General features: G+C 39.6%; 1 protein-coding gene across 3 annotated transcripts in view; it reads left to right on the forward strand.

Moving 5' to 3' along the window:
- Positions 1 to 14,513, forward strand: part of AGBL4 (AGBL carboxypeptidase 4) — a 3,151,866-nt gene that overhangs the window by 1,161,365 nt on the left and 1,975,988 nt on the right. The window lies entirely within an intron of this gene.

Here is a 14,513-nt window from a genome sequence, read left to right on the forward strand (position 1 = left end):
CTCGCTCTCGCTAAAAAACGATGATTATGCAATCTGAGACTAATGAACATTTTAAGAGCTTAAACTCGATATCAACGAAAATAGAACACAACGTAAGGAGGCAATGCCGGGAAACAGAATAAACAGACACATCAAGCCAACAGAATACATACCAAGATAGTGTTTCATTTTTAACCACTTAAAGGGGAGCCATAGTCGATTTTTATAGTCTGTATATGAAAGTTATAAGCTTGTCAGCTAGTGTATGAACATGACCCATGAACCTATAAATAAAAATGTAATATGTTGTACCTTATTAGTCCTTATTCATAATGGCTGCATTAATTTACTTTTTTTCCAGGCTTTTTTCCTGTATTTTCATCTGGTAATCCCACAGATACCACACTGCCAGTTCTAGGGTGACAATACTCACTTACTGCACTATATCTTTGAAGGATCAGAGTTGTCATCCTTGGACAAGCCTACAAAAACCTTCCCCTCTCCTACTAGTAATTACTATAGATACAGCTTACAGTACATTAGTGTGAAGGTTACCTGGAAGAATGCCCCTTACATTTCTGGTTATTAGGAGGAATGGCCCTCATACAGATAGCTAAAAAGATCTTTGGCATCAGTGGTTACCTATCTGAGAGTCAGAAATGATTCTTTGCTCAAGGAACCCCTAGCAAGCTCAGGAAGAACTCTGGCCTAGAGAGTAGGGTTTTGCACCCTGCTGAGATAGCTGAAAACAATGTGATTTTTAATAGTCAGCAAAGGCAGAGAGTAAAGGAAGCTATTAGCCGACAAGATTTTTGGCAGGACCAGTGGTTATTTTTTTAATCTTTTTGAACATATATAATGGCACACTTTCATGGGCTTCATGCACATTGTATTCTATTGATGCTTTTTTTTTCTATAGGAGATTAGTAGCAAGCAAAACACAACAAAAAACATATTTTTTTGCATGCAGCTACCGCCAGCTATGGCCTTCTTGACCAGCTATGACCAGTTATAGCCTTCTTGACCAGCTATGGCCAGCTTTGGCTTTCTTGACAAGCTATGGCCAGCTTTGGCTTTCTTGACCAGCTATGACCAGCTATGGCCTTCTTGACAAGCTATGGCCAGGTATGTCTGCCTTGACCAGCTATGGCAGCTATGGCCTTCTTGACTAGCTATGGTCTTCTTAACCAGCTATGGCCTTCTTGGCCAGCTATGACCAGTTATGGCCTTCTTGAACAGCTATGACCAGCTATGGCTCTCTTGACCAGCTATGGCCAGTTATGGCCTTCTTGACCAGCTATATCCAGCTTTGGCTTTCTTGACCAGCTATGGCCAGTTATGGCTGCCTTGACCAGCTATGGCAGCTATGGTCAGTTATGACCTTCTTAATCAATTATAGTCATTTATGGACTTCTTGGCCAGCTATGGACAGATTTCCTGTGCATTACCACATTAGGGCATAGGTCTATATAGACTTTTATAAACTAGTGTTGCATGCCCATGGGAGTGATAAGTGCGTACATTTATGTGCACTGTATACTTGCTGCACACTGAACAGACTGGTAATGGCTGCATTCCTCTCAATGTGCCTCTTTGCCAATTCCTCATGATTATTGAGCTATTCAGTTCAGTATACCCTTTCAAGGCTAGCTTTAAGGATGATTTTCAGGATGCATCGGGAATAAATATATTGAGAACAACCACTAATGTATTGTTCCACAGAATTTCTACATTAATTGAAGATATTAATAGTTAGCAACTTAAAATATGTGTGTGCTTTTCTTAGCTACCAATCAAATTTTAAACCTGTCATGAACCTTGATAACAGAATTGACCATTTTAGCTAAAAGCTCCTTTTTCTGTGCTCTTGTTTACAGTATATACATCAGCCACTTGGAATGTAACATAAGTGGCACTTTAAAAAAAGGATCTGGTGAAGCAAATATTTGATTGATTAGCTGCAAATGTATCTGTTCATTGTTGATGGCTCTTTACCACTTGGGTTACTTTAAAGAAGCACCATTTTTTGAGGACAGTAAGATGAGTATGCTTTCTGAATAGCAATATGTAAAGTAAAAGCTATATGAATACTCCAGCAAACTAAACTAGTCCACGGGAGTCATACTGATACTGAAATGTAGGTATTATCAAGGGTATACTTTCATTACATGTGTTGCATCATGACACACACATACATCTGTGTGCACTCAAAGGAAGTTATAGAATGAAATCTAGAATAATGTGATGGATGACAGTATTACGACAAGAGACAGCTGTCTTCTCATGTATTGAATAGAATGTTTATAGAGCTATCTTAATAATCCACTTGACACATTCTGGAAGTTCGGGAACACCTGAATATTGTCATTTTACATTTTATGCCTTTGCATTCCATCAGCCCCGTACAGCACCATATGGCAGTTGTTTACTGGTTGAACATGATGTACAAATGACTAACGTAGAGCTTTCACAATTTCCCTGTCAGGAGGCCTTCTGAGTTTTTATGAGAGTGGTAAAGGAGTTTGTACCTAATATTAAATGTTAGTAGTTATTCCACTCTCTTAATATTATCAACAGACCAATTTGCATGGTTCTTCCTGGAGCGGCAGTTCGCCTAATATGGATATACATATATTTATGGGAGACTCATGCCAAAAATGTCTCTTTGTCATTATCAGTTCTTTGTGACCTTTGTCAGGCTTACCATGCTGCGCTGCATAGCCCCCTTTTCTCCACTGTGCTTGCCGCCTATCACCCAAACCACTACAAATTCTGAATGAACCCTCTGCACACTGCTATACACCCTTTCCAAGTGGTTCATCCAGAATTTGTAGTGTTAATATGTGGTCACAACACTTTAGCACCTGATAGTTTAAATACATGTACAAGCTAAGGATTTGAGCACAGGTATATTTTGTGTCTATCACCCAAACTAGTCAGGAGTGTTTGTACTATCGGACCCAACCCCCAATAGTACAGATTTTTAGTGCACTGGTGCTTGACACCTCCTTTCATTTCTTCTTAGCATAATCATTAGTCACTATGGTTTGGTGGCTATTTTCACAGTATTTAGTTCCATGATGTGTTTGGACCAAAAGAAGTGAAAGTTAGTTCCAGTGGATCCACTGCAAAGTGCTTTTCCCCCCAAAGAAGCAGATCCGATCCATGGTTGATTTATAATATAGGTGAGCAATGTTCTGTTCCTAGGCAGCTACCTCTCTAAAAGTGACAAAAGTATGGCTGGCCAGATAGTAAATTCTTAGATGTGTACTGAACAGCGCCTGGTACAAGGTCATCTCACTTAACGGACTTTTTGGAACATCTAATGTTTAAAAACATCAAATACTGTCAACGCCTTTTGGGGAAAACGCCTCTCTCTTCTTCAGGGCTGGAGCTGTCAATCACAGAATGCACTAGGGGACCCATATTAGGTTTGATGAAGACTAATGTCTCCTGTCAGCAGTAACACTGACAATCATCATCATGCTAAAAGGTCCATGCACACTGCCTTAAAAATCACTGCTTCTACAGGTTGTGTTTTGCATGTAGAAACAGCTCAATGTTATCCTATGTGTCCATGCACATTAGGATGAATACAGGCATATTTTAGGCTCAACGTTTAGAGGCAGGGAAAAAAACCTTCTGGTTTGCGTTTCTGATTGGAGCTTTCTGGCAGAAAAAACGCTAAACTCTCCTAAACTTGTCTAAACTACTGTGTGTTTTTATAGAGCTTATATAGAATTTTTTTTTCTGCCAAGGAAACTGGCATTTTTCTAAGTCCAGTATGCATGGAGCCTAATGTCGCGTACTCACGAGCGAACTTTTCAACCGGACTGGTCCGACGGTCTATCTGACGGACTTTCGGCGGACTTCCGATGGACTTTCCTAATGAACGGACTTGCCTACACACAATCACACCAAAGTCCGACGGATTCGTACGTGATGACGTACAACCGGACTAAAATAAGGAAGTTAATAGCCAGTAGCCAATAGCTGCCCTAGCGTCGGTTTTAGTCCGTCGGACTAGCATACAGACGAGCGGATTTTTCGACCGGACTCAAGTCCGTTGGAAAGATTTGAAACATGTTTTGTTTCTAGGTCCGTCTGACTTTTGGGAAAAAAAAGTCCGCTGGAGCCCACACATGATCGAATTGTCCAACGGAGTCTGGTCCGCCGGACCGAGTCTGCCGGAAACTCCGCTCTTGTGTACGCGAGATTACACAGCACATTTGTTCTTTATCAGCTGTCAGCAATTCTTTCCAAACCTACCTCAGGATGCTAGTCTCACAGAAAAAAAGAAGGTTGTTGTCACATGTTGGAAAGCAGGTGCTAGATAGGGTCAGTTCAAAGTTCTGTTAATGGCCAAGGATAAGAATTAAAGTGAAACAGTAAAATCAGTCTGTATATACAGTAAAGCATGCTTGTTATACTCACTGTGGAACCTAAGGGGTTAATCCTCTGCTTTGTGTAAAAAGACTGTTTGATCCTGTCTTCTCTGATCTTCCTCTTCTTCCACTGTCCCTAATCCATTTCCTGCTAAAATAGAGCCTTTGGAGTCACTCTGCACATACTCAGTTTGGTGTGTATTGCTACAGTTTTTTTTTTTCCTTCGAAGGGTGCATGTGATCAGCACAGGGCCAATCAGCACTGTCCAGACAGAGAGTCAGGGGTCCTGCAGCCTCATATGACAGTCAGAATAGAATGAAAATGCCTCCTACAAACTTTAATCAGTGCTCTGCTAGACACTGATAGAAGTCACACAACTGCTTCATACTGCTGATGAGAAAAGGTATTTAGCAATTTATATTTACTAAAACTATTGCATTTCCATATTCTGTGTACTGTGGGAGACCAGATATAGTGAATGCAGGTTCTGGGGTTAGTAACACTTTAAGCGGAACCAAAGCTACCAATACTTACTACTGGCTCAGTGATGAAACCCCTGCAATCTTCCTTGCCAGCACCATCAACTTCACCTTGTCTTTAGTAGTCTTGATTGGCCCAGCCGGGATGACGTAACTCCAATAATTCATCATGGCACCAAGAAAACAAATTTGCGAGTAGGCAAGTATGCATATCTTATTGCAAAAGAAATGTAGGTGTTGATTTACTAAAAGCAAACAGGCTGTTCGCTTTGCAAGGGAAGTTGTGCTTTGCATAGGAATTTTTCCCGAGTGAATGAGGTGAAGTGCTGATGACTTCCATCATCCAACCTTACACAAGCAAAAATGCAGGTTTTTTTTTCTCATTTTCTTTTAACATGATAGGGCATTCTTTTTAAAGTGAAATTTCACCACATTCACTAAGCTTTGGGGAAAATTACCTTGCAAAGTGCAATTTTCCTTAAACGTGAACAGTCTGCCTTTATAAAATCAACCCTATCGTATCTTTTTTCTGCAACAAAAATGCTTTTACATACAAATATGCTTTTCAACTTGAAGGTAGCAATAACAAAGGTGTATTCACTAGCATTATTAGTTGTGCAGCAATAAGCTTTATTGTCTCAGTCACTTAAGCACTCAAGCGCAATGTCAAGTAAAATAAAAAAAACATATTTCAAGTGCCATTAAAATGTCATCTGGATCTAAAATGAAGTGCAACATTGGATATATCGAGACACATTCCCGTGCTACTACTGCTAGTTCATGCATGTCAAATGCATGATTTTTGATAGCCTGTTCACCTTTGCAGTCACAACAGGACAATGAATCTGACATTTGACTCAGTGCCAGGTTACCACTCAGTCCTACTTTCTTTTTCCAGCAAAATAGTCTCCATTTCAGTATAATTGCACCCTGTTCTCAGTGTCCATTTTTTCTTAATCGCGGTGCCTTTATTGTTGATGAAAGCTGCACTAATTCTTTTGGGCAGGCTTTTGGTGAGGGTGAGGCTTTTTGGTACAAGAACTTCAGTTTAAAAAGTTGCATACCCATTAGGGTTGCATCAACACCGATACTAGTATCGGTATCAGTGCCGATACTGAGCATTTACAGGAGTACTTGTATTCCTGTAAATGCTCCCAATGCCTAATCCGATAACTGGACACTCAGGGATGATCGGTGCAGTGGGGGTTATAATCACCGATCTCCCTGTGTGGCTTTCAATAAAGCCGCTGACAGACACTTCTCCTCTTTCCTCCGCGGCTTTCAGCTGCTTTATTGAAAGCCACAAAGGGAGACCGGTGATTATAACTTACCCCACCGCCACACCAATCGTTCCTGAGTGTCCCCTGTATCCTCCCCCGTCTCCCCTCTGTGTCCTCCTCTGTGCTCCTCCGTGGGCTCCTCTGGGGCCTGTCCTCCTCCGGTCCCTCTCCGAGTGCTCCCTTGGTTCCACCCCCCATTCTCCTCCGGTCCCCCCCTGTCCTCCTCCGGTCCCCCTTCGTGTGCTCCCTTGGTTCAATTCTCCCCCCTCTTCCTTTGGTCCCCCCCTGTCCCAGATCTTTCAGGATGGAGAGCGGAGGAAGGAGCCAGTAAATATGTCATTTTCCAGCTCCTTCCTTTTCTGAATGGACAGAGTTAGTGATCACTGTGTTTATGATGCTTCAGTTTATGAATGAAGAGGAGCCGCTATCTCCTCTCCATTCATCTTCAGTAGACATGTGCACCGCCAAAAAGTTTGTTAGTTTTCGTTTCATTCTTTTTTTTTTTCGTTTTTCGGGTCATTTGTTATGATCGCTATTTATAAATTCGTACATTTGTAAATTCGTACATTATTAAATTTGTACATTCGTAAGTTTGAAAATTCGTAGATTAGTAAATTCGGAAAGTATAAAATTCGTAAATTTGGAAATTTGAAATTTGAAAATCCGAAAATTCAAAAATGTGAAAATCTGAAATAATAACTATCTATTAAATTATAGGTATTGGAATTTCCTTTCAAATTTGGCTGTTTGTGAACGTAACAAATTTATCCGGTTACAGGTTATCCAAAATAACAAATGCCGCATCTAAACAAATGGAACGGAACAAATTAATAATAAATAATAATAATAAAACGTTTTTATTATTATTATTGTTATTTATTATGTTTAATTCATTACGTTCTATTAGTTTAGATACTGCATTTGTTATTTCGGATAATTCGTAACTTCGGATAAATTTGTATTTGTTCTGTTCACTAACAGCCGAATTTGAAAGGAAATTCCAATACCTATAATTTAATAGTTAGTAATAGTTATTATGAGTTAATTATTATTTCAGATTTCCAAACGTTCAAATTTACGAATTTAAGAATTTATGAATTTATGAATTTATGAATGTGCCAATGTACGAATTTACTAATGTACGCATGTACAAATTTACGAATTTGCGAATATTCGAATTTATGAATATTCGGAAAAAATTTTTAAACGGGTTTTCGTTAATTCGGATATTTCTGAATTAACGAATTTGTTGAAATTCGTTAAAAAACAAATTCGTAACGAAACGAATTGCACATGTTTAATCTTCAGTACACCTGAGGCTGCTGAGAACGGGACTGGGGAATCTCTATCCTCAGTCCCTTTCCATGTCTCAAAGGGGAGATGTCAGGGGTCTGTTTAGACCCCTGATATCTCACCAAAGCCCCCCTACCCTCCAACAGGGTTGAATACAAAAAAAATAAAAGGAAACATTGTAATAAATAAATAGTTTAAAGTAAAATTGTAAAAATAATAAAAAATAAATAAAAAAAAACACTGACACTGTCCACTCCCCCCCCCCCCCCAAAAAAAAAGCGTTGTCAGAAATAATACAAAAAACTAATTGTAAAAAATAAGATTGTAAAAAAAAAAAAAAAATAGAAAACTACGGACACAGTCCACGTCTCATCAGTACCCATCAGTGCTGCATATTAGTGCCACTGGCACATGACACAAAAAAATATCGGTAATCGGTATCAGCGAGTACTTGAAAAAAGTATTGGTACTTGTACTCAGTCTTAAAAAATTGGTATCAGTGCTACCCTAATACCTATGTTTAAAATGTAAGTCTTAGAACAAGTGATAGGGTGGAAGAAAGCACTGAAAGTGATACAGTTTCTGTTCACGGTACCGGTGATGGTTAGATCACCAGGAGCAAGTCTAGAAGTTGAAAAGATGAAGGTTGGCGAGGAAAACTTGAATAGCTCCTGTCATAAATTAAGTAGATGCAGCCAGATCTTTGCACTGCAGGTCCTCAGGTACAGTTTCCTTTCCAGTAGTGACATCTCGAAGTTTCCCCCCAAATCTAGAAGATGTCCAGGCAGAGGCTCATTTTGGCAAGAACACAACAAATTTTCTGGAGGCATTCAAGACAAAAGATATTTCTAATCTTCCCCTATAATATAGCAAATGTAAATTTTTTGGAGTTAAGACTTACTTTAAATAAATGCTGATTGGCCAAGAAACGGGGGTGTCATTATTGTCATACTAGCTACTTGTAGCAATTAGCCCCAGGAGAGAAAACCAAAGAAAGTTTAAAAAAGTCAAAGTGATTCTAAAGATCACCTTGTAAAACAACCTATTCAGTTTAAAATAGAAATAAAAGGCAAAACATTTGTGTATAGATATAAAATATACTATAAATACCCTTTTCCCTTTTTCTGTAAGTGATCACATTCCCTCTGTTCTCAGCTGCATAAGAGCTTGAGGGAGGAGAAGCAGCAGCACACTGAGCTTCCCAGTGAATGGCTGTGCAGCAGGGACATATCAGGACACATCTGATCATTGGAGGAGAGCACACTGAGTTCCCAGCATAGCTAGAGAACTGACCATGTTCTGTTCCCCTGCTTAGTGTGGTCAGTTTTTATTAGGAAAGCAGAGGGAATGATAGGAACACCAGGGATTTTCCATAAAGGAAGCAAAACAAAGAGAACAGAATACTTTCTCATACAAGTACATGGTACAGCAGGTACATATCAGGAATATGAAGTGTTGGGGTAACAAACTCTTTAAATTACCAAACCACCATTATCTTGCAGTAGCAGGTGCAGCTATAGTTAGCAGTTCTGCCTTATCGTTCGAGCCCCAGGTGCATGGGGGGTCCCTGCAGTTTCCCCCAGGAAGAGAAATAGCATGTGGACAGAGCAGGTGATCGGTGAGTGGGTGGGGAAAATTGTGGCTCACCCTGCAGCAGCCGAAAGCTGACATCTCCTCATCCCTCCGGCTGTCTTTCAGCTGCAGAAGGGTGAGCAACAAAAGAATAGTTCCAGTTATTTTCCCCACCTGCCCACTGATCACCCAGTCCTATCCACTATTGGATTTTCCCACTGCTTGGGCCCCTCTGTGTGTCCCCCTCCACACCCCAACTGGGGAGGCTACCCTCTTCTCCCCCTGGCAGCAGCTACAGGCACACAGGGGGATGTTCAGGATGTAGAGCGGGGGAAGAGGATGGTAAATATGTCATTTACTGGCCCCTTCCTTTTCTAAATGAACACAGTGAGTGATTGGTACCTGTCTCCTGTTCATTAATCTGCAGTGCAGCTGAGACTTCAGAAAGGAACTGGGGAATGTGTTTCCTTAGCCCCTTTCTCAGTCTCAAAAGTGAGACTTCAGGGGTCTGTTTAGAACCCTGATCTCTCACCAAAGACTCCCTAACAGTGTTGTAAAAAAAAAAAGTTGTGTTTTTTTTGTTTTTTTTTAAATTGTAACAATAATACGAAAATTATAAAAAATCAGATTAAAAATCTGAATTTAAAAATTAAATGTCAAATTAAAAATTAAAATGTCCAATATGTAGCATAATTTAGCCACGCCTACTTTTTTCCCTACCATCTCACTGGTAGGGGCCCCAGAGCATTACATTGCCCAGGGGCACATGATGCTATGGAACTGATAGTTAGACATTATAAGCAACAAAGATGATGCTCCAAAGTTTCAGGAACACTGCCCTAATGAACTGGGTCACATTTCTTTGCACAGCCCTGATGCAGTACGATAAATATATATAACTCAATTAAAGCTAAAATAAGTAGAATATTTTATTGTGCCAATGTCATTTTGATTTAAATTAATAGTGCACTTACTGCTCTGTCTTATTTCTTTCCTGAAGTTGTTCATTAATTTATGGTGATGGTGGTGGAGAAGGGGGGAAGTGGTGCTTTAATTGTGAGTTAGGATTATATTTTCAATGATCCAAGTGTGGTTAATTTAGAGAGCTGTAGATCTTAACTACATTCAACTGAAACATCAAGTAAGTCTTTTTGGGAGTTAAAGAAGCATGGAGCTGGTTATACCAGTAGCATTTTTTGTCTGAATATCTTTATTTGTGAACAGTACTTTGATAATTGTCGTCAAGGTTGACAGAATTTTAGCACATGATCTTCTTGAAGTTTAGCTGTTGGGACCTGACAGCCAGAAAATATATGAAAATGCATCAGATTGGCAGAAAGCCAAAGATAAATTATGTCTTTGAAATGTCTTTTGTCTCCAAGAAAACTGGCCTCCTCCAGTTGGCAGTGACATGTATGCATTGTATATGTCTATATACAGCAACATGCCAGTGTGTTTATGAAACAGTAGGGCAGCTGAACTGACCACTTTCAAATTTCCATTTCATTTTTCGGAGAATAAACTTTGTGTAAAGGGCAAGAGGAAGCTGCAATTAATTGGGTCCTTAGAGGAAAAAACTTAAGGCGGAAAGCAGACGTGGGTTGTATTTTAAGTTTGCCCAGACAAGAATCTAACGCACCGCTTGCCTTTTTACAACACACACATAAGTCGCAATCTGAGTCCAGAGCTTTAATTATTGAGCACAGTTTGATAAAGATGAAGCTCAATTTTACCGAAAACTTGCGTTAATATTAATGCTATTATACTTTGTAATCCTTTTGCTCTCGTACAAATCTGTTCTATTTCATTCCTCTTAAAGTGATTTGGCTTGCCATTTTGTTTGAAAATGCTCAGAACATATTCTGCAGACATAAACCTAAAATAAAATATAAAACATTACAAAAATGATTCTGTACATATTTGCGGAGCTTCCGGAGTTTGAACAGAATAAGCATTAGCTATGTTTACAGTAGCTGCCCAGAAATAGAGATATCGATTTTTAAAGTTGGGGAATTAAAGGGATGGAAGGGATTGGCAGTCTGGCAGAGAGAGGGTTGGATAAAGTGTACTTTCAGTTATTTTTTTTTTTTAGTTTGGGATAGATTTTAGATGGGTTTTAACCTTGGTTAAGCTTTTATTGTGTCCATCTCTGGGAAGATTTTGCCTCACTTTCTGTTCTGGTGCTCATACACGGACATCAGTATAAATAAGACAAAAGACATAACCTTTCTTCACTCCACCATTGAAGATAATGCCTTCTGTGATCTTATACAGGATTTGTGAAGTCCTAACCCTTCACTGCCCTATTCAAAAAATGAATATTCTGACTGGAGTTCCAGTTTCATAATAATAGCCATGTATGTCTTTCATATAAGTCACACAATATGGCACTTCCAGGAGTCCATAACAACTCCTCAATAGCTCCTCATGATACTCTAAAGGTAATCTCTCATCAAAGATATACATTTTGCAGTAAGATCCCTTAGGGTACAGGTTACTTGACTTTCTCCAGTCATTTCGAGCCTGACAAAATCCATATCAGGTATTTCATGGTTCTGTGTGCCACCCTTGGTAGTTCTGAGAAATTGCATACATGACATTTGTATTGGAATATTCATGACCCCACTGTCTTCCTCATTTTCAGTTTGAAACTGGACCATGATTCTTCCTGATTGTATTATCAATATGGGTAATGGTGGATGCAACATATTACCATTGGTAGATGTAAGCTCCCACTAAAGCATGCATAGTTCCCAGTCTTGGTGACTCCCATGTTGGTACTTGGGATTGCTCCACTGGTGGTAGGTAGGTGGCAGGCTTCCAAGGAGCAGAAACTTGACAACATCTAGAGCACCAAATCATATGGCATAATAAAGTTCAGTCTAGAGCAGGGGTCTCAAACTGGCGGTCCTCGAGCTGTTACGAAACTACAAGTCCCATCATGCCTCTGCTTGTGGGAGTCATGCTTGTAACTGTCAGCCTTGCAATGCCTCATGGGACTTGTAGTTTTGCAACAGCTGGAGGGCCACCAGTTTGAGACTAGAGTCTTAAGCAGGTAATGAGTAGTCAGGAATAAGGCAGAAGGGCAGTAAACACGCACAATAAACAGATTGGAGACACGATAGGGTCAAATCAGAATGCCAATTAGGATACAGAATGAAGAATAGTAACACATTCAAAATCTGATAAAGCAGGAAGGCCTGTTGCCAGGATTTCCCCATTCTTTTTCAAAGTGAAAGATTTTTAAATTGTTTTTACTTTGAGGATTCATAGGATGAAAATCAACCCAAAACCTGGTTGTCTCTAGCACTTTAATATGCTTTTTTAGCATGCCTTTAAAATTACCTGCAAATTCATCTTTTATTATGTATTAGCTAGAAAGAGAACTTAGTGGTTACTGACTGTGGGAGGAAGCTGTTTTGCCTATAGGGACAATTTTACTTCTCTCTCCCCCACAACAAAAGGTTAATTAGAACTTTGGGGGGAAATCAATTTTTCTTTTGCCTTTTACAAAACCTCAGCATTTCTTTGTGCTTGCGTGCTGCAGAATCTTGATGACTCCCTATGCATGAGACATATTAGCATTAAGAATCATTTATAAAATGCCAAAATATTGGATGGTGTGGGATGTGGTGGATAACAAACTGGCTGCAAACTGAAAGACATAAAATGTATTAACTAAATGTATTTAGCAGTGCTAATTAGTAACCCTCACCAAGGTCATTATTGAAGGAGAATGCTTGTGATTGCTTATACTTAAGTTAAAACAGTCTATAGTTTTCGCTAGAGCCTTCCTTTTGTTGTATCCTCAATTCCCATTGCATTCACATTGCATGATATATTGAAGGTCAGTAAATTGAGAAGCAGTCATGCTTGTATTTACTGTTTAACATCACATCTTAGGTAATATTTGATTCATTAAAAATTTTAAAATGAAAATTGGATGTGATGCTCAGCCATAATTATAAGCAAAATCTTATTTGTACCAGGCAGGAACTTGGATTTAATTGTTCTTGATGTCTATGTGTTCAGAGCGCCAGCAAAGATCTTTGAAAAGGACTGAGGTTGGATTAAAAGGTCCACCTTATTGGAAAAGAAACCAGCAGGTTTCTAAATTCACAAAGATATCCTCTTCTGCCAAGGCTAATCTTTTTAGAACTTACCAGAGCTACTTTTTTTGTATATTCTACACTAACTGCTACAGGCACTGGCATCTGTTAAATACTGGTCCCTTCTTTTTTTTTTTCAAATAACGTTTTTTTATTAATCAAAAAGTCAGGTAAGTTACATAGACAATGACATCGTGTTGTACAAAATTTGCCATGCCAGCGACAAAACTGGCAAATAACCAGCATTAATAAACAGTTATTCAGATGTATAAAGCTTAGATTGGGTTCCATATATAGTGCAAAAGTCAACATATAGATATAGACATAGACCCTGACATCGTCTAATGAACAAAATAAGAGATAGAAACAGTAGAGAAGAGAAGGAAAGAGGGGGGAGGGGAGGGAGGGAGAAGGAGGGGGAGGCTCCATCAATGGCTCAAGGAGGATCTTCTCATCTATGCCAGTCTTCCCAGACCTTATCATGTGTTTCCAATCTGTCTTGTAATCTAGCAGTCATTTTTTCCATTAGTTCTATATCCTTGATTCTGGTATATAGGTCTGTTTGAGTAGGCGGGTCCCGTCTCTTCCAGTAGAGAGCTATGAGACACCTCGCGGCTGTCAAGATGTGCCGAAGCAGTTTCTTGGAGTGCTTAGGTATCTGTAAACCAGATACCCCTAGGAGGAATAATTTAGGGGTTCTAGGGACCTGTACTCCCAGCAAGCGGGTTAGTAAAGATTGCGCCTCCGCCCAAAAAGGCACTATCTTGGGGCAGGACCAGTAAATGTGATATAATGTTCCCCTATCTCCCTGACACCTCCAACATCTATCCGAGCTAGAAGGGTAGATAGCCCGGAGAACATCCGGTGTCATATACCAAAAGAAAATGATTTTATAGGCATTTTCCTTGTAGAGTGTACAAAGAGAACTTTTAGCTGCCTGTGACCAAATTGTTTGCCAAGTCGCTTCTGGTATCTCTTCTCCCAATGCTCTCTCCCATCGAAGCATGTATGCATGCTTACCCTGAGTGGCAAAACAATACGAATTTAGCACCTTGTATATATCTGAAATGAAACCTCGACGTGCTGAACCTTCTAACATCAGATTCTCAAATATGGGCGGGGTTGAGAATTGTAAGTTCGGGGCTATCGACTGGGCATAGTGCCTGATCTGTAGATACCCATAAAATACCTGACGGGGCAAGTCAAATTTCCTTTGGAGATCTATAAATGAGAGCAATTTACCCGTACAGGGGTGTACTAGATGACCAAAGTGGAATAAATTCCTTGTTGCCCATGGTGAGGACATTTGATGCGTAAGGCCTGCAGGCAGTCTGGGGTTATAAAGAAAGGATGTAAGAAGTGATCTCTCCGAGCCCAACCTATGTGTTCTGGATAATTTATGCCAGAGAGATCGA

The sequence above is a fragment of the Aquarana catesbeiana genome, linkage group LG07 (genome assembly GCF_042186555.1).
Source record: "Aquarana catesbeiana isolate 2022-GZ linkage group LG07, ASM4218655v1, whole genome shotgun sequence".
Taxonomy (NCBI): Eukaryota; Metazoa; Chordata; class Amphibia; order Anura; family Ranidae; genus Aquarana; species Aquarana catesbeiana.